The 24,355-nt window shown below is 42.4% G+C and overlaps 1 protein-coding gene and 1 long non-coding RNA gene across 5 annotated transcripts in view; one reads left to right on the forward strand and one right to left on the reverse strand.

Moving 5' to 3' along the window:
• Positions 1-24,355, forward strand: part of Tmem117 (transmembrane protein 117) — a 376,216-nt gene that overhangs the window by 24,879 nt on the left and 326,982 nt on the right. The gene's annotated exons all lie outside the window — the stretch shown is intronic.
• LOC138836323 (uncharacterized) lies at positions 80-12,812 on the reverse strand. 2 transcript variants are annotated; one of them, XR_011374937.1, is made up of 3 exons: positions 12,658-12,812; positions 1,551-1,638; positions 80-167 (listed from the first exon to the last, which is right to left on the reverse strand). It is a non-coding gene; the product is annotated as an uncharacterized lncRNA (long non-coding RNA). The 2 variants fall into 2 exon arrangements; XR_011374935.1 differs by having other exon boundaries at positions 12,547-12,812.

The raw sequence follows: 24,355 nt of genomic DNA on the forward strand, positions 1-24,355 counted from the left end.
CAAGGCTTATAGGCAAGATGACCTTTATCGTCATGCATTATTTTATACCAGGTAATAGCGAAACTATTGGGATTTATTGATGTTCTCGGAGGTCATTATCCTCAGAAAGCTGTTGGGAATATGGTCAGCTCACATCTTTTCCTGGCTCACGTCAAGTAATAATCTTCCTGTAGAAAAAATATAGGGTAAAACAGCAACATATATCAATTTTGGAAATTGTTTTCAGAAATAATCTATATGTTTCTACTCATAAGAAGAACAACTTTTGTAACAGTTAAAACCATAGAATCAATAAAGCTGGTGATCAGTAGAGTGTAGCTAAATGAGTGCTTTTCTTAACTCATTCATTATGGCCATTTCCATAGACCTTTTGTCTTTCAGAGAGAGAACAGTAGCAAAGGAAAGGGGGAAAATGACCTTTGTGTGTCTTAGGAATTTGATTGAAAACAGGACAGCACTGTATAGAAATTATTTTAATACGAGCATAGTTAGTAATTTAGTTTGGTAAAGTAAAATTGTCACTTTATTTCACAAGCTAAAATTGGGCCCTGCACCAGTGGCTCATGCTGCTCATGCTCAAGTGTTAAAGCATCAATCTGGAGTAGAAAAGCTAAGGGATAGTGCTCAGGTCCTGAGTTCAAGCTCCAGTACACACACACACACACACACACACACACACACACACAAATTGATTATTGCTCATGGGAAAAAAATTCTTGATCATTAAAAGACCTCAAGTAGAAATGGTGACAGAGTGACTTCATATGGCAGGTGATCAATACGTAAACAGGTGCCGGTGAAATATAGGAAATACTTAGTGATGGGAGTTTCAGAAAATCTCCACTGGTTCTTGATTAGTTGATAATATAAATAGGTTTGCATTAAATTGCTGATGCTAAACATCAATGCAGATAATTAGTCTGGGCATGGTGGCACATGCCTGTAATCCAGCTGCTTGGGAGGCAGAGGCAAGATCCTGAGTTTGAGGGAGGAGGATTGTGAGCTGAAGGCTAGTCCAGTGAGACCCTGTCTCAAAAATAAAAGACAAACCCAAGGTGTGGAGGGTGTGGTGCAAGAGGTAGAAAGCTTGCCTAGCCAAGTTCAGGACTCTGGGTTCAATCCTTGGCTTTGATGAAAAAGAATCTAGGCCATTTTGATAACTTTGTGGTACATTTTTTTTTTAAGTGCCAATCCTGGGGCTTGAACTCAGGGCCTGGGCTCTGTCCTTGAGCTTTTTCACTCAAGGCTAACGTTCTACCACTTGAGTCACAGCTCCCCTTCTGGTTTTCTGGCAGTTAATTGGAGATAAGAGTCTCAAGGACTTCCTTGGCTCAGGCTGGTTTTGAACTGCGATCCTCAGATCTCAGCCTTCTGAGTAGTTAGGATTACAGGCGTGAGCCAGTGGTGCTTGGTATACCAGCCCATTTGAAAATTCAGTGTATCTAACTCAACTCACTGTTAATTTGTCTGGGCTACAGCTGGAGAAATCTATCTGCAGGCTTTTCAATGCTATTGTGAATAATTAAAAGCGTGCTGGTACACAGACCCACCATGCTACAGAAGCTGCTCTGCCTCCTCCAGAAAGGCTTCCTTTACCTGGAAACCTCTTGATATTCCTTCGATTGAAAGTGATTCCAGCTGGCAAAAAAAATAAAAATAAAAAGGAAAGGAAAGAAAAGAAAATGATAATTAAATGAAGGCTGTAATAGACCCTTTGGAAAGAAATTAAAACCAACACCGAAGAATGACTCATGTGTAAAAGCATAAATCGAGACTTCTTTCCAGGCATTACATTGTCTCTAGTATTTTTCACACAGCATTTGTCCCCTTTCATCAGCGTTTAGTAGGACACGTTCTAAGCCTTCGTTTTCTCATTTATATAATGAAGTACTAACCTGGGTACTGGTGGCTCTTGCTTGTAATCCTAACTACCCAAGGGACTGAGAACTCAGGATGGCTGTTCAAAGCCAGCCCAGGCAGATAAATCAGTGAGATTCTAATCTCCAACTAATCAAGAAAGCCAGAAGGGGGCTGTGCCTCAAGTGGTAGATTGATACAGCAAGAGCACAAAGCCCTGGGTTCAAGCCTCAGTATTGGCATGCATACACACAGATACACAGACACACAGACACATAGACATACAGACACACAGATACACACACACACAGATACACATACACACACACACACACACACACACACACACACAAAGAAAAGAAAATGAAATAGGAATTTCTGCTTTTGAGTCCATATATAAATTGGCAAAGAACAAATTGTGGGATATGAAAGTCTTCATGAATTATACATTGGTGATCCATGCTAAGACAGTATTTTTTTTTTTTTTAGTGAGGCTTTTACATTTTTATTACTTTCCAAAGTGTGGCTTTTTGTGGGTTTCTTTTCTTTGTTTTTTGGTCTTATTTTCACAGCTTCTTGAACTATACGATTGAGCAAAATGACATGAAATCAACCACATCCCATGGTTAGAGAACATGTCAAAAGTTTTGTTTCTAGCCAAGAGCCAATGGCTGATGTGTGTAATTCCAGCTACACAAGGGGCTGAGATCTGAGGATTGTGGGTTTGAAGCCAGTCAAGACAAGCGGGGGGGGGGGGGGGTAATCTGTGATACTCTTATCTCCCATTAACCAGCAAAATGCAGAAGTAGAGGTGTAACTCAAGTGGTTGTGCATCAGCTGTGAGCAAGAAAAGCTCAGGCACAGTGCAGTGCCTACGGCATGAGTTCAAGCCTCAAGACAGGCACGTGTACATGTGCGCACACACACACACACACACACACACACACACACAGAGTGTTGTTTCTCAGATTCTAACGAATCTGAGATTTTTTAGCTCTTAGTTTTCATGTGCAGAAAGGAGTCAGTCTGCCACTAGTGAGTTCATTTACAAAGTTTGCTTGCAAAACTCAATAACTGAGGTTTGCATATGTTTGAAGCAATTTGCTCAGCACCCCTTCATGGTGTCTTGATTCGGTGTGCCAGGGTCCCGAAGGCTCACCCAGGGAACCCAGAGAGATGTCTCTCCTTTGCCATTTTCCGTGGAGCCAGAGTGGTTTGACCTTTGGCCTTTCCAGCTTCTCAGTGTGATCACATTTCACTGATCTCCTAAATACGTCTGGTCAAAGAAACGAGGTTTTCTTTTAAACCTGGACTCCTGCTTGACTAGAAAACTAAAACCCATCCTACTCTGAGGACCTAATACCTTTGTAACGTCAGACTTTTCATTTTTGTTAAGGATTTTCTTTTTCTTTCTTAAAAAAAAAAAACAATTTGCAACCCCTTTCGTATGTTTGCTTCAAAGTCCAACTATAAACAAATGTAAAAACAATAAGGTCATTTATGGCTTTTTGATTTATGATTCAGAAAGTTCGGATCGAGGTGGTGGGATGATTGTTATAGCCACTTTATTTTTATGCTGATACTGGGACTTGAACCCAAGGCTTAGGCACTGTCCTTGAACATTTTATGCTCAAAGATAGTACTACTTGAGCCACAGCTCCACTTTCAGATTTTTGGTGGTTAATGGGTGATAAGAGTCTCATGGACTTTCTTGATCCAGCTGGCTTTGAACAGTGATCCTCAGATCTCGGTCTCCTGAGTAGTTAGGGTTACAGGGGGTGAGCCTTGGGCTCTGGCTGATATATCCTCTTTCAGTATGTGTTCATTTTGCTATCATATGATATATACCATCTATATATCTGTGCATGCAAGAATTCACTATTTTTGGTCTATTATCCTCTTCTCCATATTTTTTGCTTGGCTATCTTAGTAAGACAAGTATTAGTAAACAAGGCCAGGATTTATTTTATTTTATATTTCTAGGCTATTATTGAGTAAAAAGGTTAGTAACCCACTATATTCAAATATTATTGTTTCAACAAGCAAAGTAGCTGCCTTTATATACTATTTAGCTGAAAACATAACTGTGCGTTGTCTAAATGTGTGCATTTTGCCATTTCATTGGCAAGCATAATTTTAAAAATTGCATTTTTATATGTAACTATTATGTGGACCTAAGATATAGACTGACTATTGGTTTTTGTAATAATAAATTGTTTGGTGTGAAATAAGATACATTCAGTGCAGTAGCCATTAGCCAGTTATGTGTTTACTGAGCACTTGAAATGTGCTACAGATTTACAGTGTAGGACAGTGATACAAAGGCATTATAAGAACTGGGAATGTGGCTTAGTGGTAGAGTGTTTGCCTAGTATGCATGAAGCCCTGGATTCATTCCTCAGTACCACATAAACAGAAAAAGCTGGAAGTGGCAATATACCTCAAGTGGTAGAGTGCTAGCCTTGAGCAAAAGCAGCTCAGGGACAGTGCCCAGGCCCTGAGTTCAAAGTCCAGGACTGGCCAAAACCAAAAAGACAACAAAGGCATTATAAAGTATTTTAATAGATAATTTTACTTTGCTTGTTGAAACAATAATATTTGAATATAGTGGGTTAGATAAAATGTATTACCAAAACAAATTTTATCTTTTAAAACTTAAAATATAGTTACTAGGAAAGTTAAACTTACAGGTATAATTTTAATTATACCTGTATTTTAATTGGTGGCTTACACCTGTAGTCCTAACTGCTCAGGAAGCTGTGATTTGAGGGTTGGAGTTTGAAGCTAGCCTCGGCAGAAAAGTCTTTGAGACTCCTATCTCCAATTAACCACCAAAAACCCAAAACTGGAATTGTGGCTCAAGTGATAGAGCTTTAGCCTTAGACAAAAAAGCTTAAGGACAGTGACAATTCAAGACCCAGGACAGACAGACACATACACACACTCACATACACACAAATTATGTGTGTATTTTCTTTAGATTTTTTTTTTTATTTCTATGGCACAATGCTACTCTAACTGGCTTAGGTGTGTATAGATTCTGGTTATATTTTTTGTACTAAATTACCTAACTTTAGTCTTGATTTTGGAGGCGTTGCAAAAAGTTCTGCACTTCCTGGAAGCATTGGTTTTCACTGTCTCACATTTAGTAAATTAGACTCGCTTCAGAGTTTGTTCATCTGCCTAACAGATTTTAGAACAAGGTTTTGTGTGTAGTTCAGATCAGCCTGCACGTTGTGTATTCTAGCTGTCTGTGAGGAGGTTGCCTTCCTGGGGAAAGTGTGCCCTCTTGTGGACGATACTGAACATTGCAGATCATTCAATGTTCAGCTGCAGATTTTAAGATCCTGGAATACATTCGCAAAGAATGTACTTCTAAGGTTTTGAGGAAAAATCACCTAAGTCTAATGATAAAGCAATGCAGTTCTCTACAGGGTCTTCAAAAACGAAGTTTAATCCAGTTCTGGGGCTTATTTTCTCAGTTCAGCAATGCTGAAGTAGGAGCCAGGTGACTGTACGTTCTGCAGAAATGCAAAGCTTCCCTATAAGCTTTTTACCTTTCTGAAAGTTCCCAACTGAGATTTCTTTTATCCATTATTGAAGAAGAATTCTGTAGTTTTATGCTTTTCTTCTATGAAACCTGAGAGTATTTAATACATACCAGTAAGCTTCATTGAAGCTTTTTAACTAATGTCAGTTATTTTGGAGACACACATTTTTTATAAAAGGAAACATGGCTGAAGAGCTCTGAATCATGGATTTATTGTTTCTTATATTTTTCTCCATATATTATGCTATACATATTAAGACTGATTCGATCTCTCTTTCTCTGTGTCTCTTTTCCTCTCTCGTTGTGTGTGATAATACTGGTGCTCAAGCTTAGGGCCTTGTGCTCTGCCTTGGCTTTTCCACGCAAGGCTGGCACTCTTGAGCCACAGCTTGAGCCACAGCTCTACTCCTTGCTTTTTGTTGGTTAACTGGAGATAAGCATCTCAGTGATTTCCATGATCCTCAGATCTCAGACTCCTGAGTAGCTAAGATTACAAGTGTAAGCCACTGGGCACCTGGCTCAATTCAAATATTTTATTTTGTCATCACCTCTCACATTCAAAGATTGCTCAAAGCAACTATTGAACTACTGATATTGTAATACTGAGAGCAAAGTGGATTTCCCACGATTCAAAATTGCATTAAGCCAGTTATTCAGAAAAATTAAGATCTGAGTCAACAACAAAGCAGTCAAATCACCACAATTTGTACAAAGTGTTTATTAACTTTATAGGCAAAGATAAGAAGAATAGTTAGGAGTAGTTACAAAGAAATGGATCAGTTAGATTTCATTTTAAGGAAGAAACCCTGGTCACCTCTCTTTAGAGCCCAACAAAAACATGAAAGAGCATGCTGATGATGAAAAATATAGCCAGGCACTGGTGGCCCACGCCTGTAATCCTAGTTACATCAGGAGACTGAGATCTGAGGATCATGACTCAAAAGCCAGCCTACACAGGAAAGTCTGTGAGATTCTTCTCTCCAATGATCCACCAAAAAGCCAGAAGTGGAGCTGTGGCTCAAGTGGTAGAACACCAACCTTGAGCAAAAAATATTCAGAGACAGTGCCCAGGGCCTGAGTTCAAGCCCCAATATTGGACACACACACACACACACACACACACACACACACACACACACACACACACACACACACACACACACACACACGTTTCATTTTTCTGAAAATATCATCTATTGCTTACTAATTGAAATGCTTTTTATGAGTTTCTATGTGGTAATAGCCTTTTAGATTGGTATGTTTGTACTACATACTATCATTTTTTGTTATTTTTTTCAATGAAAGAAAAAACAAAACCCATTCCAGCCCGTTTCTCCCATCACCCCCGCTGAGATTTATAGTATTGGTGTTTGGCAATAATGGCTGTTTAAATTCTCTTGAGCATTTTCAGAAATGTATGCTTGGTGAATTCTCGTAGAATTTTGTAGCTGGGCACTGGTAGCTCATGCTAGCTACTCAGGTGGCTAAGATCTGAGGATCACAGTTCAAAGCCAGCCAGGGCAAGCAAGTCTGTGACACTCTTTCTCTCCAATTAACCACCAAAAAGCTGAAAGAGGAGCTGTGGCTCAAGTGGTAGGGTGCTAGCTTCAAGAGAAAAAAAAAAGTTCAGACCCTGAGTTGAAGCGGTAGGGCGCTAGCTTCAAGAGAAAAAAAAAAGTTCAGACCCTGAGTTGAAGCCCTGGGACTGGCACCCCAGAGAGAGAGAGAGAGAGAGAGAGAGAGAGAGAGAGAGAGAGAGAGAGAGAGAGAGAGAGAGAGAGAGAGAGAGAGAGAGAGAGAGAGAGAGAGAGAGAGAGAGAGAGAGAGAGAGAGAGATTTGTAATGAGGGTTTTGACAATATCCTGCCCCCAAACAAGACAAAACAAAAGACAGCTAGATATTGTTTTGGTAGAGAAGCAGCCATTCAGGTGGAATCTTCCATCTTGACCATCTCCCATATTGCTATTCTACTCTCACTCTTTTTATTTTTTCCATTTGTGAAAGGGAGGCAGTGGGCCAAGACCCAAACCCAAACCAGAAAACAGCTCATGGATTAGTAGCTGTTGGTCTCTTGAGAGCCCGGTAGCCACCTGGCCTGCTTTCACGAGAACAAGCGAGCTCTGTGTGTAAGGCTTTTGTGTGGCTCCAGTGCCCCTGGCCTGGGAGAGATGAGCCAGCGACACCTGACCCTTCACAAAGCCTAGGACCCAGTTCTCCTCCTGACGAGAATGGTAGAGATTTGGGCCTCGCCTGTTTTCAGTGAGAGGTTAGGTTTCCAGTATCTGTTTCATTCTTTCCCAGTGCAAGAAGCAGGTCAGCCTACTGCGTGAGACAGAGTGAGAGTCCAGTACTCAAGGCTTCCTAGGCGAAAATGATTGACATCTTGCACAGAGCTCTTTGCTGGAGAATTAGGATGAATGCTGGCCAGGAATAAAGAATGTACTTTTTCTCTCTGCTCTTTCCCCTCCGTGCATACAAATGGATGAAAACAAACGATCGCAGGCTGTTGAAACAGCATCATGAAAAATTAATCAGTAAGATGTCAACCTTTGTGGCAAATACAGGGAGGTTCACAAGAAAGGAAACTCAGGATGCTTTTTTTTTGGGGGTGGGGCAGTGCTGGCTGGTCCTGAGGCTTGAACTCAGAACCTGGGTGCTGTCCCTGAGCTTTTGTGTTCAAGGCTTGTGTACTACCATGTAAGCCACAGCTCTACTTCTGGCCTTTTGATGCTTTATTGAAGAGTTTCATGGACTTTCCTGTCCAAGCTGGCTTTGGACTGTGATCCTCAGATCTCCGCCTTCTGAGTAGCTAGGATTACAGAGATCAGCCAGCAGTGTTCTGATCCATAACATGGTCTATAACACGTAAAGGAATAACAATGAATGCAGAAATATGAATTTATTTGCAGTGTTCTGATCTGTGTGTGTGTGTGTGTGTGTGTGTGTGTGTGTGTGTGTGTGTGTGAGAGAGAGAGAGAGAGAGAGAGAGAGAGAGAGAGAGAGAGAGAGAGAGAGAGAGATGTCCTGGGGCTTGAACTCAAGGACTGGGCACTGTCCCTGAGCTTTTGTGCTTTTTTTTTTTTTTGGTTGGTCGTGGGGCCTGAACTCTGGGCCTGGGCGCTGTCCCTCAGCTCTTCAGCTCAAGGCTAGTGCTCTAACACTTGAGCCGCATGCCACTTCTGGCTTTTGCTGCTTATGTGGTGCTGAGGAATTGAACCCAGGGCCTCATGCATGCAAGGCAAGCGCTCTACCACTGAGCCACCTTCCCAGCCCCTCCCTGGACTTTTGTGCTTAAGCACTCTACCACTTTGAGACACAGCTCAGTGTCTGGCTTTTTTGGTGCTTCATTGGAGATAGTAGTCTTATTGACTTTATCCCTGAGATGGCTTCGAACCATGGTCCTTGGATTCTCTGGTTGGCAAGGTTCTGTTTTGAAGTAGTTATTGTTGTTTTTTTTTTAATTGAAGTTTCATTCACTGTTTTCCTTTCGGATGTTAACAATTCCTTTTAGAATTTTTTATAGGAAGTTGGCTGTTTTCTGTACTTGGGTCTGGGCTCTTAATTTTGCCAGTGAAATTCCACCAACAGATCTTACCCCTGGCATTGTTAAAGTACCTTTGCTCTCCCAGTGCACAGAAAAAGAAAGTGAATCGGAAGATGTGACATTGCCCCAAAAGAGAGAAATGTACTCATTACTTGAATTGTACTTCATTCATTTAGGAAGTGTTTATTGAGCATCCACAATGCATTAGGGATGTGGTGGGAATGAGGGATACAATGATGACCCAAATAGATGGTCACCCTTGTCTTGAGATTTGATCTGTAAGAGAAAACAGACTTTCCAGAGAGAAACAAGTGATCACCAACTATGAAATAGCATGATGCAGGGTAAAATGGGGAAGAAAGACCAAAGCGGGTAGAGGTAGGGGTAGGGGAAGTCCTTTAGAAGCAGTCTCCATAAACGGCTTGTCTGAAGACAGACTAAAACAGTGGGAGAGGGTGGGCACCTGTGGCTCATGCCTATAATCCCAGCTACTTAGGAGGCTGAGCTCTGAGGCTCACGGTTTGAAGTCAACCGGGGCAGAATTGTCTGTAAGATTCTGATCTCAGAAGAACCAACAAAGAGCTAGAAGTAGAGGTGTGGCTAACATGGCACTAGCTACACAAGGCCCTGAGTTCAAGCCCCAGGACCAGCAAAAGAAAACATTCTGTACTTGCTTACCGCTAGCATTTATTTTCTACTCCAGATTTTCCATGAAAAAAAAAAATGTCCTCTCTGCCATTTTGGAGGGACAGGTTTGAATTCAGACTTGTTAGATAGCCGTTCTATCACTTGAACAATACCATAGATCTTTTTCGCTTTTGTTATTTCTTCAGATGGATCTCATATTTACATCTCAGCTGGCCTGAATAGTGATTCTCTTATTTATGCTTCCTGCAAAGCTGGGGAAACAGGCACATGCCAGACGATGCCTAACTTTTTATTGGTTGAGATGGGGTCTTGTTAATTTTATACCCAGGATGAGCATGAACTGGGTTCTTTCCCATCTTACATCTTCCCATTAGCTCAGATTACAGGTGTGAACCACTGTGCTTGGCCTTGTTAGCCATTTTATTTATTTATTTATTTATTTATTTATTTTGGTAATCTAATGTTACACATTCTTCCAAACCTCCCTTTCTTGAATCCTTTCCTGTTTTCTTCTTTGAAATTAACTTTCCTTAGCTATTGATGAATCTAAGCTTAATGGGTTAAAATAACTGTGGTACATTGTTCATGGTTTTGTGGGTCAGAGACTCAGGAAGGGCTCAGCATTACAGTTCATCTGAGGTGTCGTGACCGGAAGTAACTGGGTCTGGAAGATCTCTTTTCAAGATGGCTTGGTCACTCCCAAGCTTGGCACCACAGAGCTTCTTGGCTTTTCTCCTCCCCCACCTGGCACCAAATCCCTCCAGGGGATTTGATTTCTCTTGGTATGACTGCCTCTTTTATTGAGGCCAAGGTTGCTAAGAGAGTAACTGGAAGCTACTGGTGGTCCTCCTAAAAATTCAGACTGGCCAAGAGCCAGTGGCTCACGCCTGTAATCCTAGCTATTTCAGAGACTGAGATCTGAGGGTTTAAAGCCATCTGGGGCAGGAAAACCTGTGAGAATCTTATCTCCAATTAAATAGCAAAAAGCCAGAAGTGGAGGTAGTGGCTCAAGTGGAAGAATGTTCAGGCCTGAAGTTCAAGCCCCAGGACTGGCACACACACTAATCAGCCTGGAACTGGTCTCCCATCATGTCCATGGTATTCTCTATATTAGTCACTGAAATCCAAGGATTGGGGCTTTGCTCCTTGACAAGAGATTGGCATGGACACACAGGGAGGAGGAAGGCGCCATTTTGGAGACAGTTCTCATACAATGCTACTTTATTAAACTTTCATTTTTTTGTAAGTTTTGTAAGTTTTACCTCCCTCCCTCCCTCCCTCCCTCCCTCCCTCCCTCCCTCCCTCCCCCTCCCTCCCTCCCTCCCTCCCTCCCTCCCTCCCTCCCTCCCTCCCTCCCTTCCTCCCTTCCTTCCTTCCTTCCTTCCTTCCTTCCTTCCTTCCTTCCTTCCTTCCTTCCTTCCTTCCTTCCTTCCTTCCTTCCTTCCTTCCTTCCTTCCTTCCTTCCTCCCGTGTATGTGTATGTGTGTGAACTCAGGGCCTGGGGTCTATCCTTTACCTATTTTTCTCAAGAGTGGTGCTCTACCACTTGAGCTGCAGCTCACTTTCAGCCTTTGGTTGGTTACTTGGAGATAAAGAGTCTCACTGACTTTTCTGCCCAGCTGGCTTTGAATTTCGGTCCTTAGAGCTCAGCCTCCTGAGGGGCCAGTGTTACAGGGGTGAGTCACCAGTGTCCAGCTACTCAAATGATTTTGAACACTAGGTGAATTCTAATGGTCACTTCCAGGTGTCCTGGAAATAAATGCACGTTTGAAGGTTTGCCCTTCCCCCATGGTGTTGAACTCTGCCTCAGCCTATGGTGTTTGCTGAGGGCCTTGATGACTGGGACTGCACCCCCCCCACCCCCCCCCTGCAGGTGATTGGATAGGAAGATGCACCTGACCCAGCCATGCTGAACCAACTCATTGATCCACAGTGTCTCAGCTTCTCAGACTGTGTGTGACTATGTGAGTATGTGTATATGTGTGTGTGTGTGGACACATACACTCACTCCCCCTCCCCACCATAGCTTTGACTTCTAACTTTCCTGGTTTATTTATTGACATCTGAAATTTAACAGGTCAAAATGGAATTTATCATTTCATCCCCACTACCCTTCCCTCAGTAAAGTTTATATAGATGCTGGATAAATGTTGCATATGTTTACTTAAAATATAATTTTATTGTTATTAGTAAGGTGTTGTACTGAGGGCTTACCATTTCATAAGTCTGGTAATTGACTACATTCCTTTTGTGGATAATGTCACCCTTTCCTTCACTTTCCCCCATTTTCCCCTTTCCATCCCTGCCCATAAATTGTCTGGGTGAATTTTAAAGTATTTATTCTTAATCCTATGCATCTGAGTTATTTTTACTTTCTGTTAATAATATAAATTTTTCCTTAAAATGTAATTACACAATTTGCTGGGTGCTAGTGGCTCATACCTGTGATCCTAGTTGCTCAGGAGGCTGAGACCTGAGGATTGCAGTTCAAAGCCAACCTGAGACTCTTATCTCTAATAAACTACCAAAAAGACTGGAAGTGGAGCTGTGGCTCAAGTGGTAGAGCTCTAGTCCTGAGCAAAAGAAGCTCAGGGACAGAGCCCAGGCTGTAAATTTAAGCCCTTAGGCCTAGCACAAAACCAACCAACCAACCAACCAACCTTTATTATATATTTCAGATACACTATTTCAATGTCAGTCTGGACTTTCAAAGATTGTATTATCATTAGTGATTAGTAATTGGGCATATCGGGGTAGCAATGAATATTACTAATGAATATAATGATAATGAATAAAAAGTAATGAATATAATTAAGTGGAGTCTATTTAGACTATATATTTATGTCAGACCCAGATCTCGATGGGAGTGGCAAAGCTACTTTCTTCTCAGCTGTAATCCATTTTAGATATATAAGATATAGAAAAAACAAACTTCTTTTTAAAGTACCTTCTAGAGTCCCAGGAGTGAGATGATCTCATGGACCTAGAACAGTATCTAGCTCTTAAACCCGTTTCCATGGAGACAAGCACCGTGTGATGCTGGTGTTAAGTGACTTACTTCACCACGTCTCTACAGTAGTCAGTTGTACTCTAATACAGTGCTTCTCTTACATTCCGCTTTCCTTGAAATTCAACTCCTGAAGTGACTTGGTAACATTTGCAAGAGGGTCAGACCTGAAGGAGCTCAACACAAAGCAGGACTTGGCTTCACAGCGGTTGCCCAGGTAACCTGACTGAGGTGAGACCTTCCAGACCTCCGTCATTTTCATTGGATGGAGCTGCTGTCAATCAAGTATTGCTCCAATAGAGATGACGAACCTTCCTCTCCGCCCGCCCCCTCCCCCCGCCCCCCCGCCCCCAGTCGCAGGGCCTGGGCGCCATTCCTGAGCTAGTTTTGCTCTACCGTTTGAGCCACAGCACCCAAACTTGCCGTTTTCTGGGGATTAATTGTAGATAAGCATCACAAGGCCTGTCCCAGCTGGCCTCACACTGCGATCCTCAGATCTCAGCCTCCTGAGTAGCTAGGATGACAGGCGTGAGCACCGGTGCCTGATTTTGACCAACTACGGTGGCATGATTAAAAAGATCTTGACAATGCCTTCACCAAAAAAACCTTGCTTTTTGTACTGTAGTAACCCGTGGGGCCGGGCATCGAGAGGCGAGCCTCACCGCTCCAAGGATAGCTGCTCTAAAAGCCCTGCTGGCTTTGAGAGGCTGACGTCACCGCCCACGGGGCGGGGCGCTGCGGGAGGGGCGGGGCATGCCGCGGAAAGGGAGGGGCATGCCGCTGAAAGGGGCGTGGCATGCGCCTGGAGGGGGTGGAGCGTCGAGCCCCACGTGGTGAGCTGTAAGGAAGTGATTGGGCAGTGGACAGCTTGGGGGAGGAGCGTACATGGAAGTTAGAAAACCGTGAGAAGGACCTTTAGGACAAAACCATTAGTGAGTGTGGAGTTAGTGTGGAGTGCGGGGAGGAGTAGGAGTGGAGGAGGGAGGGCCGGAGGGGGGAAAGCTTCCCCGAGCAGAGCAGGCCTGTGGAGGACAGGGCAGGCCTCGGGAGGCCATTTGGGGCCTCCTCTGGAGGTCATTTGGGGCCTCCTCTGGAGGTCATTCGTGGCCTCCTCAAGGGGCCATTTGGGGCCTTCCTCTAGAGAGACCTGTGGAGAGGCCTGCAGAGGAGGAGGAAGGGAAGGAAGGGAAAAGCCTTCCCTTTGGAGCTCTGGAGGTCTGAGTTTGGAGGTTTGCAGACCAACTAATAAAGGTCAGGAGCTCAGGACTGCGTATTGGAGGTTTGGTGGTTGAGGCTGCTCTTGGTTGTGGATATCTAACCCAGGACAAGGTAGTCTCAAGACCCCTTTCTGGTGTAAATAGTGTAAATAAACTTCTTTTGTCCACCTTTCACTGTCTGTGCCTCGATGGATTGTCTCGCTCTCCAGAGGTCATAAGTGTACCATTAAGAATTCAGCGCATGAATCCTCAATCCTGCTATAGCAAGTTTGGTTCTGAAGATGTTTAAGTAGAAAACCCCAAATGTTTCCCCTAGCTCCAAAGGTAGACATCCTTCAAATAATGAGCTTTGTAAGGTAGTCATTGTTGAATTATCTCGAGTTCAGTTCACTGAGTATCTTTTCTTTTTGTGCTGGTTCTGGGACTGGAACTCAGGGCCTAGGCTTTGTCACTTAAGCCTTTTCACTCAGGCTAGTCCTCTATCACCCGAGCCACAGCTCTACTTCTGGCTTTCCTCTGGTTAATTGAAGAATCTCATGGATTTTCCTGCCCTGGTTGCCTTCGAAACTCGATCCTCAGATCTCAGCCTTTGGAGTAGCTAGGATTACAGCCATGTGCCACCAGCATGTGTCTTAGGTCTTGAGAAAGAGTCAGATATGACAGTATTACCCTCACTGGAACAGAGCAGGCTTGGGGCTCTGGAAGTTAGAAGTGGACATTCCCTTGAGTTGGGGGAGGTTGAAGAATTGGATCCAGTGTGGAGAAAGGTTATAATTATAGATACTGGGGTGGGGGTGGGGGGGTGAGGAAGCCATCTTGGAAGGTACCTTTTGGTATCCTGAGAAATGATCGAATGGTTTTATCCGGACCCAGGCCCAGAGAGGAATGAGGTGAGACGTAGTTACCACATCTACAGGATCAAATGGGACTTGGTTTCAAGAACAAGAGGAGAGAGGATGTCATTAAGACTTTGCCAAAGTGTCTGTTTACAAAGGCGGGCCCATTGCTAGGCTGACTTGATATCTAGGTCGCTGAAGTTCCAGTTTCCTGAGACTGGCTGAGATAAGACAGAAAACCATGGAAGCTGAAGGAGGGAGAGAAGGTGGGAGCCAAGAGGGCTCTGGACTGAGACAGATTGTGGTGGAATCACCCAAAGGTGACTATGAATGATTTAGAAGAAAGATGTATAGTAACTCAAAAGAGATAGCCCTAGATTTTCTTGCATGAGATCACCAGATTAGAGAACACCAAATGAAATGTTAAAGCAGTTGCCTGTAAACTAGGAAATAATACTTGAACATTATCTTAAAATCTGGGTCAGTGATGAAAAAACCCAAGTAGTTGTGGAAGGACCAAAGTATGACAATAGTTTAAAATGGGGGAAAGAAGAAAAGAAAAATAGAAACAATCCCCAAATTCAACTAGTAAATTGTTTTGTCTAAATGATAGACCCAAACCTTGAAGAACCTTTATTATCTGCTTGATACCCTTCTCCTCTCCTTCCCTGCCCCCCTCCCACGCTGGGGGTGGGTTGGAGCCATGAGATGGGATGGAATTTTTAAACTGTGACATTAGTAACTTCATTCCTGCCAGTTTTAAGGACTCCTGAAATTTGATTTTTCTGAGTCCAGTTACATTTAGAAAAATAATAAAATATTTAACAAACCACTTGGTGCTACTTGGTAGGTAATTTTCAAAGTTTCTTTCTCTCTCTGGCTTCCTTTCTCTTCCTCCCTTCCTCTCCCTCCCTCCCTCTCCCTACCTTCCTCCCTCCCTCCCTTCCTTCCTCCTTCCCTCCCTCCCTCCCTCCCTTCCTTCCTTCCTTCCTTCCTTCCTTCCTTCCTTCCTTCCTTCCTTCCTTCCTTCCTTCCTTCCTTCCTTCCCCCCTTCCCTTCTCTCCCTCCTTTCTTCTTTTTTCTCTTCCTCTTCCTCTTTTTTCTTCTTACCTCTTCTTCCTTTTCTTTCTCTCCTTTCTCACCCTCCCTCTCTCCCCCCCCCTCTGAAAGTGGATCCAATGAAATTATGAAATGGAAAATCTGATCTCTCCAGTGCTGGGAATTACTCAATGGCTAGATGTTGTCATTGGAACTTTTTTATTTTTTAAGAAATAGAGCATTGAGGATTGAAGGTCAATTGAACATAAGAGGAAATTACTGAATAGAGAATAAAGAGAAAGGGAAATTAGCTGAAATAAGGCCGAGTCATCCCACGCTTCTTATCCGAAAATATCAGTGCACTGGAAAAAGTTAGATTTCCCCTGCATTGCATTAATACTCTGCATTCAGTTTCCTGTAAAATTGATTATAATGTCTGAAAAAAAGGCATCTACCTAACTTGGCTAGTGTTGTTTTCGATAAGGACAAGATGGAGGGTAGGTGAGAGGGAATATTTTGTAGTCTGAAATGAAGGCTGTGGGGGAACTCTTGACTTTATTAAAAATGTGAAAACATTGTATCTGTCTGCCTGTCTGTGTGGAGAGAGAGAGAGAGACAGAGATAGAGACAGAGACAGAGAGACAGAGACAGAAAGACAGAGAGGCAGAGAGGGGGAGAGGGAGAAAGAAAAAGAAAGGGAGATTTATTTTCCTTTTTTTGCCAGCAGGCTCTTTTTCTTGGGAATTATTGGGGCCAGAGAATATTTTTCCCTGCCGCTCAGCTCAGTCTGGACCCCTTCCAGGCCTGGCTATGGTCATCTGGTTTCTTGACCTCTTGGCCCAGGAAGGCTGCCTGTTCTGGTCCTTCTCTCATTAAGAGTGGGCAGCAGGTGTCTGTCCGGGCCTCAGTGACTCTTTTAAGTTCTCAAATGCCATCGTTCTGTTGGTTTCACCTTTCCTTTCCTTGATCCGAAACAAAGTTCAATTCTTTCCCTAGCCTTGCTATTGCTGGGGGTGATCACACCGTGTGAGGGTTGTGTGGGAATAGGAATCTGTGGGCCTTATGGCAAATGGGGTCATTTTGTGAAAACATTTGCATTTTTCTAAGGTCAGAAGTCATCATCAGTGGGCATCTTTTTTTTGTGTGTGTCAGTGGTGGGGCTTTAACTCTGGGTCTGGGCACTGTCCCTGAGCTCTTCAGCTCAAGGTGAACGCCACTTCAGTTGGCATCTTCACAGTTGAAAAGAAATGGCTTTATTTCCTTGAATCCTGTAATAAAACTGTCTCTTTCCAGAGTGCATGAAAAGAAAGTCTATTTCTTCCCAAACAACTTTTGTATCTTTGCAATTCTTTTACGATATTCCCATCCTGAATTATGTTTTCATCTTTTGGAATGTCTAAGTGTAACCTGCATTAGGTGCCAGTATTTTATAAAATACAATTCACCCTCCCCCACTTTTTTTTTGGTGCCAGTACTGGGGCTTGAATTCAGGGCCTCATGTTCTTGCTTGGCTTTTTCACTTAAGGCTGGTACTTGACCACTTGAACCACACCTCACTTTTTTTCCTTTTTGCTGGTTAGACTTTCCTGCTCAGGCTGGCTTTGAACTGCAGTCCTCCTGTCTCAGCCTCCTGAGTAGCTAGGATTATAGATGTGAGCTCCCAGCGACTGGCTTGCCTACTTTTTTTTCCTCTCTTAATTTAGTTTTTTTTTTCTTTCTTTTTTTTTGGGGGGGGGGTCCAGTTGTGGGGCCTGAACTCTGGGCCTGGGCGCTGTCCCTCAGCTCTTCAGCTCAAGGCTAGTGCTCTACCACTTGAGCCACAGCGCCACTTCTGGCTTTTTTCTTATGTGGTGCTGAGGTATCGAACCCAGGGCCTCATACATGCAAGGCAAGCGCTCTACCACTGAGTCACCTTCCCAGCCCCTTAGTTTTTTCTTGTACATTATGTTTAAGTACTTGTACAAAGGTTTTTAAATTCAACACATGGAGTTATAAGTACAATACATCTTGATCAGTGTCAGCCCTTTTATCATTGCTCCCTAGCTAGGCTACTTGTGAACGACTGAGACATCTGACATTTGACATCTGAATGGAAGAAACATTGAAATCAGTGCGAAAACCCCATGAATAAACAGTTTCTGTTTCTAAGTCCAAATGGCAACGCCAACTGTGCATGCAAGAGTGGCCTATAGATGTGATCTGGTCATTAGATGACCAGTGTCTTATCACCTGACAAAAGTCCCTTCCATTTCAGGCAAGTTACACATCTCTTAGCCTCCTTGTGTTAAACTACCCTGAGAATAGTAGGGGGCTTATGATATAAACATTAGCACTGATTTTATTATTCCCAGCCCTTGACTTCTCTCCAAGTCCTGTCACAAGGGAATTGCTTCCTAGATTATAGCTCTCTGTGTCTCTGTGTCTCTGTGTCTCTGTGTCTCTGTGTCTCTGTCTCTCTCTCTCTCTCTCTCTCTCTCTCTCCTCTCTATGTCTCTCTGTCTTTCTGTCTCTCTGTCTCTCTCTCCTCTCTCCTCTGTGTGCCAATCCTGAGATTTGAACTCAGGACCCGGACACTGTCCCTGAGTTTCCTTCAAGGCTAGTGCTCTGCCCCTTGAGCCACAATTCCACTCCTGGCCTTTTTGGTGATTAATGGAGATAAGAGTCTCATAGACTTTCTTGTCTGGGCTGGCTTTGAATCATGCTCCTCCAATCGCAGCCTCCTGAGTAGCTAGGATTTACAGGCATGAGCCACTGGCTCTGACCAACTCTTTCGTATCAGTTGCTTGTTTTCCATAACCATGCCTTCCCAGGGTTCCTGGCTTCCTTCTCCCTCATCTTCAACCTATCAGAAGAAGAAGAAAAAGAACTATCCAAGTCTGCTCCCGAGGGAACACCTTGACTTTGTTATACCAAGCAGTTTAATTCCTTTGTTCTTCCAGTTTTTTTTTCCAAATCCAAAGTAACATCTGCTCCAATGTTTGTGTATCAAATGTCTATTTTTGATGAGGACGGGTGGGCAAATATAATCATACTATTTAATGTAGACAGGTGGAAATGGAACCAGGTGACTTGAAGGAAGGGGTGGGGTTGGGGGAGATGGATGGAAGGGGCGACATCGATCAAAATGCACTGTACTCACAAACTGACATGTTGAATTGAAATCCCTTTGTATTTGAGCAATATGTGTGAGATGAATTGGTAAACAGATGCCAAATGGAAGCCTTGTAGGGATAGAGATCTTTGCTGTGTTATCTACTACATCCTCAGCATGGGTACGAGTTCCTGGTACATGCTAGACACTTAGAAAACATTTGTACAGTGAATCAAAGAATGTGATTTCTTCACCCTTTGGTTAGTATCTATAAATAATTGATACTTTCATTGGCACTTTGTCATGTAATTTTCAATTCATGTAGAGCCTTTACTTTCTACCGTCTAATAAAATGTATCCTCATTTTATATTCGCATCAATTCTTAACAAATTCTGTACAAGTTACTTTTCCGTCCATACTTTTGGGTGATTTTAAAAGTCAGAGTCCTTCTCCAGAAAAGATTTGTTGTCAGTGAGATTGTTTTGTCAGGTACTAGTGACTCACACCTGTCATCCTAGCTACTCAGGAGGTTGAGATCTGAGAAATATAGTTTGAAGCCAGACAAGTCTGTGAGACCCTTATCTCCAATGAACGATCAAAAAGCTCTAAGTGGAAGTGTGGCTCAAGTGGTACAGTACCACCTTGAGTGAAAAAGCTAAGGCACAATACCCAGGTCCTCTACATTTGCTTCCTTTGATAGGAATTGCAATGATCCTATGAAGTTAATGATTCTACCTTAGTGTTCTATGAGGAGCCAGAGGTCAGGTGAAGTTATGGAAGGGCTCTTTGTCATCTTGATGGGTAAACCAGATGATTGAGTCTCAGTTTTCTCTGAGTTCTCATTCTTATGCATTATGAATGATATAGTAATGTATGATTATCAAATTATAATAGATTATTGTTTGCAAACTTCTTGGGTAAAATAAAATTGAGATGCTTATCATGTTTACCTGGATTTTTAAGGCAGTTATTTTCTTTAGATCTAATTTTCGATTTCTTTTGAAACATTTCTTTGTGTGTATGTGTATGTGTGCATGCCAGTACTGGAGTGCCACATCCAGTTTTCTGGTGGACTTTCCTGCCTGGACTGGCTTTGAACTGCAGTCCTCTTATTTCAGCCTCCTGAGTAGTTAGGATGACAGGCATGATCCACTCTTGAGTTGTTTGCTGACACTATTGTATACATGATTCAGTAGGGCTGGCTGCAAGGAGCTGTGGTTATGGCTGTTCTAAGGGGACATTTTTTTTCTGTACTTACCTGGAACATTTATTTTTTCTATATACACAGTGACAGTGCCCTTTTTCTGCATATTGGCACCATCTGGTCTTGTCCGATTGAAGTTGATGGTTATTTTTATGTTGTCAGCAACCATAATTTTGCTTCCATTTTTAGAACAGCTCTTGCAGAGATTTTTGAAGACTTTTTTTTACCCTTTTTTTCTTGAACTTGTTAGGAAGTTCTTACCAAGGTTAACAGCCATGCTTCTCAGTGCCAACCTCATCCAAGAATTAATCACTGCCTTAAAGAAAAGATTATTTCACCACGATAATCTTCTTGGACAACTTGCAATTGCTTGTAGCTGATTAGCTAATTAGAGGCTACTTTTGGTTTATTTTTTTAGTAATAATGCTTTTTTGACCTTAGAGTTTTTGTTGCTCCCTTCTCTTCCATGAAGAAATTCTTCTTTTATTTCTGGCATAGTTTACTTAGCATCTGTCTTCAAAGTTCTCTAATGTCATTCATGATATAGACCTACTTCCCTTCCCTGCCCTTCCCTGCCCTGCCCTGCCCTCCCTCCATTCCCTTCCCTCCCTCCTTCCCTCCCTTTCTCCCTTCTCCCTCCCTTCCTCCCTCCCTCCCTCCTTTCCTTCCTTCCTTCTTTCCTTCCTTCCTTCTTTCCTTCCTTCCTTCCTTCCTTCCTTCCTTCCTTCCTTCCTTCCTTCCTTCCTTCCTTCCTTCCTTTCTCCCTTCCTTCCTTCCTTCCTTCCTTCTCTTTGTTCTTCTTCCTCCTCCTTTTTCTTCTTCCTCTTCTTTCTTCCCTCTTCTTTCTTGTTTACTGTCGGTACTGGAGCTTGAACTCAAAGTCTGGGTATATCTCTCAGCATTGGTGCTGTACCACTTGAGCCATACCTCCACTTCCATATTTTTGCTGATTAATCAGGTACTGAATCTCACAGACTTTGAACTGTGATCTTCCAGATCTCGGGCTCCTGAGTAGCTATAATTACAGATGTGAGCCACTATGGTCCAGGTTTAAATTTGCCTTTTAGTGTGTAATTCTGGGAGTAGCTCTTCTGTGCTTGGGATCAGTTGTTCTTTCTGTGAAAAGTTGAGTAAAACAACTCAGCCATATACTTGAGGTCTTGGCCAAGTGGACCATGGCCTGTCTCACTATCTCTTAGCCTAAGGCCCATTTCTTAATTTTTTGTGCTGGTACTGGAGCTTGAACCCAGAACCTCACTGGCTGGAACTCCACCACTTGAGTCATACTTCTACCTTCTTGTTGGTGATTAATTGGCGATAACCTCACAGACTTTTCTGGGTTGGCTCTGAATCATAGTTTTCAGATCTCAGCCTCCTGCACAGCTAGGAATACAGGCATGAGCCAATGGTTTTTAAAAACTTTATCATAGCTTCATTAGTTCTCTTTAAATGTCATGATCTTTCCTCATTTGTACTCTACTGTATTTCCTATTTTTCCCTCTGTGGCTCTGAATTGTTTCTATTTATTTATTTGTTTCTAGCTATGTCTAACCTGGAGCTTCAAAAATGTCAATAAGACATTTACCAATAACCTTGGTAAGAAGGAATAGGTAAATAAAAGTTTTATTTTTCCTCCATCTCTTTCTTCTCTCTTTATTCCTTTCTGTATTCTTATACATTCTACAGGTCCTAACCAACTCAGTTGTTATATAATCATATTTGTTAGATTTTTTAAAATTATCTGTAAGTAGTTGTTCAAAAGGGTTTCAATTCTACATGTCAATTTATGAACACAATGCATCTTGAATTATGTCACCTCTTCCATTCTTCTCCTCCATCTCCCTCTCCCCCACCTCTTCCCTCAAGTCACTGGGTTCCATTTTCATTGAGTTTTTTTTTTTGGGGGTGGGGTCCAGTCGTGGGGCCTGAACTCTGGGCCTGGGCACTGTCCCTCAGCTCTTCAGCTCAAGGCTAGCGCTCTACCACTTGAGCCACAGTGCCACTTCCGGCTTTGTTTGCTTATGTGGTGCTGAGGAATCGAACCCAGGGCCTCAGGCATGCAAGGCAAGCGCTCTACCACTGAACCACCTTCCCAGCCCCTTCATTGAGTTTTATGTCTGCATCCACCCACCCTTCCTTTCTCCATTCCTTCACTGCCCTTCCCTTATATTCTACCCACCCCCAGACCAAACAGGTTTTAGCTTCCTGAAACATGTTAAACATTGTTCAATATTCTAAGTTGTCCATTAATTGTCCAAAGAACTCCTTTGGACAATTAATGGCCAACTTGCAGATATCAGACTTAACTCAGTTGATTGGCGTGTAGAGCTGTATATGTTTCCAAACATTTTTGTAATTTGGATCTAACTCCCATACATAAGAGAAAACAGGTAAACTTTGTTTCTCAGAGCCTGACTTACTTCACCCAGTATGTTTTCATATTTATCAATTTCTTTGCAAATGATATAATATCATTCTTCCTGATGGATGAATAAATTTTTTCTCTATCGCCTATCTCTCTCTATTGTCTATTATCTATCCTATCTATCCTATCTATCCAATCTATCTATCTAACATTCACCTAATGTATTCATCTTTTGTAGGTCATGTGGGCTGTTTCTATAACTTGGCTGTGATAAATAGTGCAGCAATGAACATGAGTGTGTGTAATTACATTTTCTTTTAGTGTTATTGGCCTTTTTGTTTCTGTGAATATCACTTCCCCAACAAAATGTCAAGTTCCCAGAGGGAAGGAATGTTTTTGATATTTATTAGTGCAGTTAACCGTAGTCTTCACATAGAGTCACTCCACATGCATGGAATCTATACTGAGCCATCATTCTTTTTGTTCACTGACTCTCCATGTTCATTTGTTACTACTCCATCCCCCCTCCCCCCTCTGTTTAGTGGCTTTCCTCTTGTTTGGGCCTAGATGTCTACTTATGGTCTTCAGGTGATCTTTCTTCCCAAAGTCTACTTGTAACCCTAAATGTTTTTTTTTTCTCCAAATGAACTCTCCATGCAAATAGACCACCTGTTTGTAGGCAGGACTAGTACATATGACAACAGGAAAATCTGTTCTGTTGGCTTTAACCAATGAGTTGACTATATTTCATAGCATTCTCTCTAGCATTCTCTCTCTCTCACACACACACACTCACTCACACTCTCTCTCTTTATGTGTTGTTAGAAGGGAAATGTATACAATAGGTTCCTGTTATAGGAAGAAATAAAAAAATTGTAAAAGTTGATTATTATCATTGTTTTCTTTTTGCTTCAACTTAGACATGTTAAAAAACAAGACAAACATGATAATGGCCTCTTGAGAGTGGAAGCAAGGAGGAAATGCTATCGGATCTGGAATTAGCATATAGGCAAATCGAACCATGTGTGTGTGTGTGTGTGTGTGTGTGTGTGTGTGTGTGTGTCTGTATGCGCACCAAAAGTGGTGTTGTGGGTCAAGTGGTAGGGTGCTTGCCTTGAGCAAAAGAAGCTCAGAGACAGTTCCAAGACCCTGAATTCAAGCCCTATGACTGGCAAAAAAAGAAAAAAGAAAAAAAAAGGATACCATTATGTCATTATCAGGGAAAGTAGATGTACCCAGAACAAATCATGCTAACTGAGGTAAGCCAAGCTCAGAGAGACAAACAGTGCATGTTTTCTCTAATGTGAGGAATCTAGATCTAAAATACACAGGACATGATAAATTATATAGGACTTCTAGTCATTCACGTACAATGAGACCAAAGAAGAATACACTTAGGGGAAGAACACAAGGCACAATGCCTCTGTGACTATGATCATGCAAAATAATATTTACCTAAAAGAACTCCAGCAAATGGAAAGAAGAGTTTTATTCCTTTGTTGTTATTTTTCCTTTCTTTTCTTTTTGGTCTTGTTTATCCATTTGGGAGGGTTAAGAAGGGTGCAGAAATGGAAGGACAAAGGGTGAACAAATCCAGCAGTGGTGCTCACTAGACACGGTGAAAAATGAACTATACAACTTGCGGATGGGGACAGGAGGGAAAACCTAGGAGAGAGCGAGGGAAAGGGTGACATTGCTCAAAAAGAAAGTACTCATTACCTGATTTATGTAACTGTAACCCCACTGTACACCACCTTTATAATAACAAAATATTTACAAAAATGATTTTTATGTAGTAGACATACAAGCTCCAAGGTTCCTGGTCAGGAGTTGAAGATTTCATAAATATGACACTTATCTTACTGTGTGTGTATGTTTTTGTTTTTGTTTTTGGTCCAGTCATGGGGCCTGAACTCTGGGTCTGAGCGCTGTCCCTCAGCTCTTCAGCTCAAGGCTAGCACCCTACCACTTGAGCCACAGCGCCACTTCCGGCTTTT

This window comes from Dipodomys merriami, unplaced genomic scaffold, assembly GCF_024711535.1.
Source record: "Dipodomys merriami isolate MVZ:Mamm:240054 unplaced genomic scaffold, mDipMer1.0.p SCAF_10, whole genome shotgun sequence".
NCBI classification, from domain to species: domain Eukaryota; kingdom Metazoa; phylum Chordata; class Mammalia; order Rodentia; family Heteromyidae; genus Dipodomys; species Dipodomys merriami.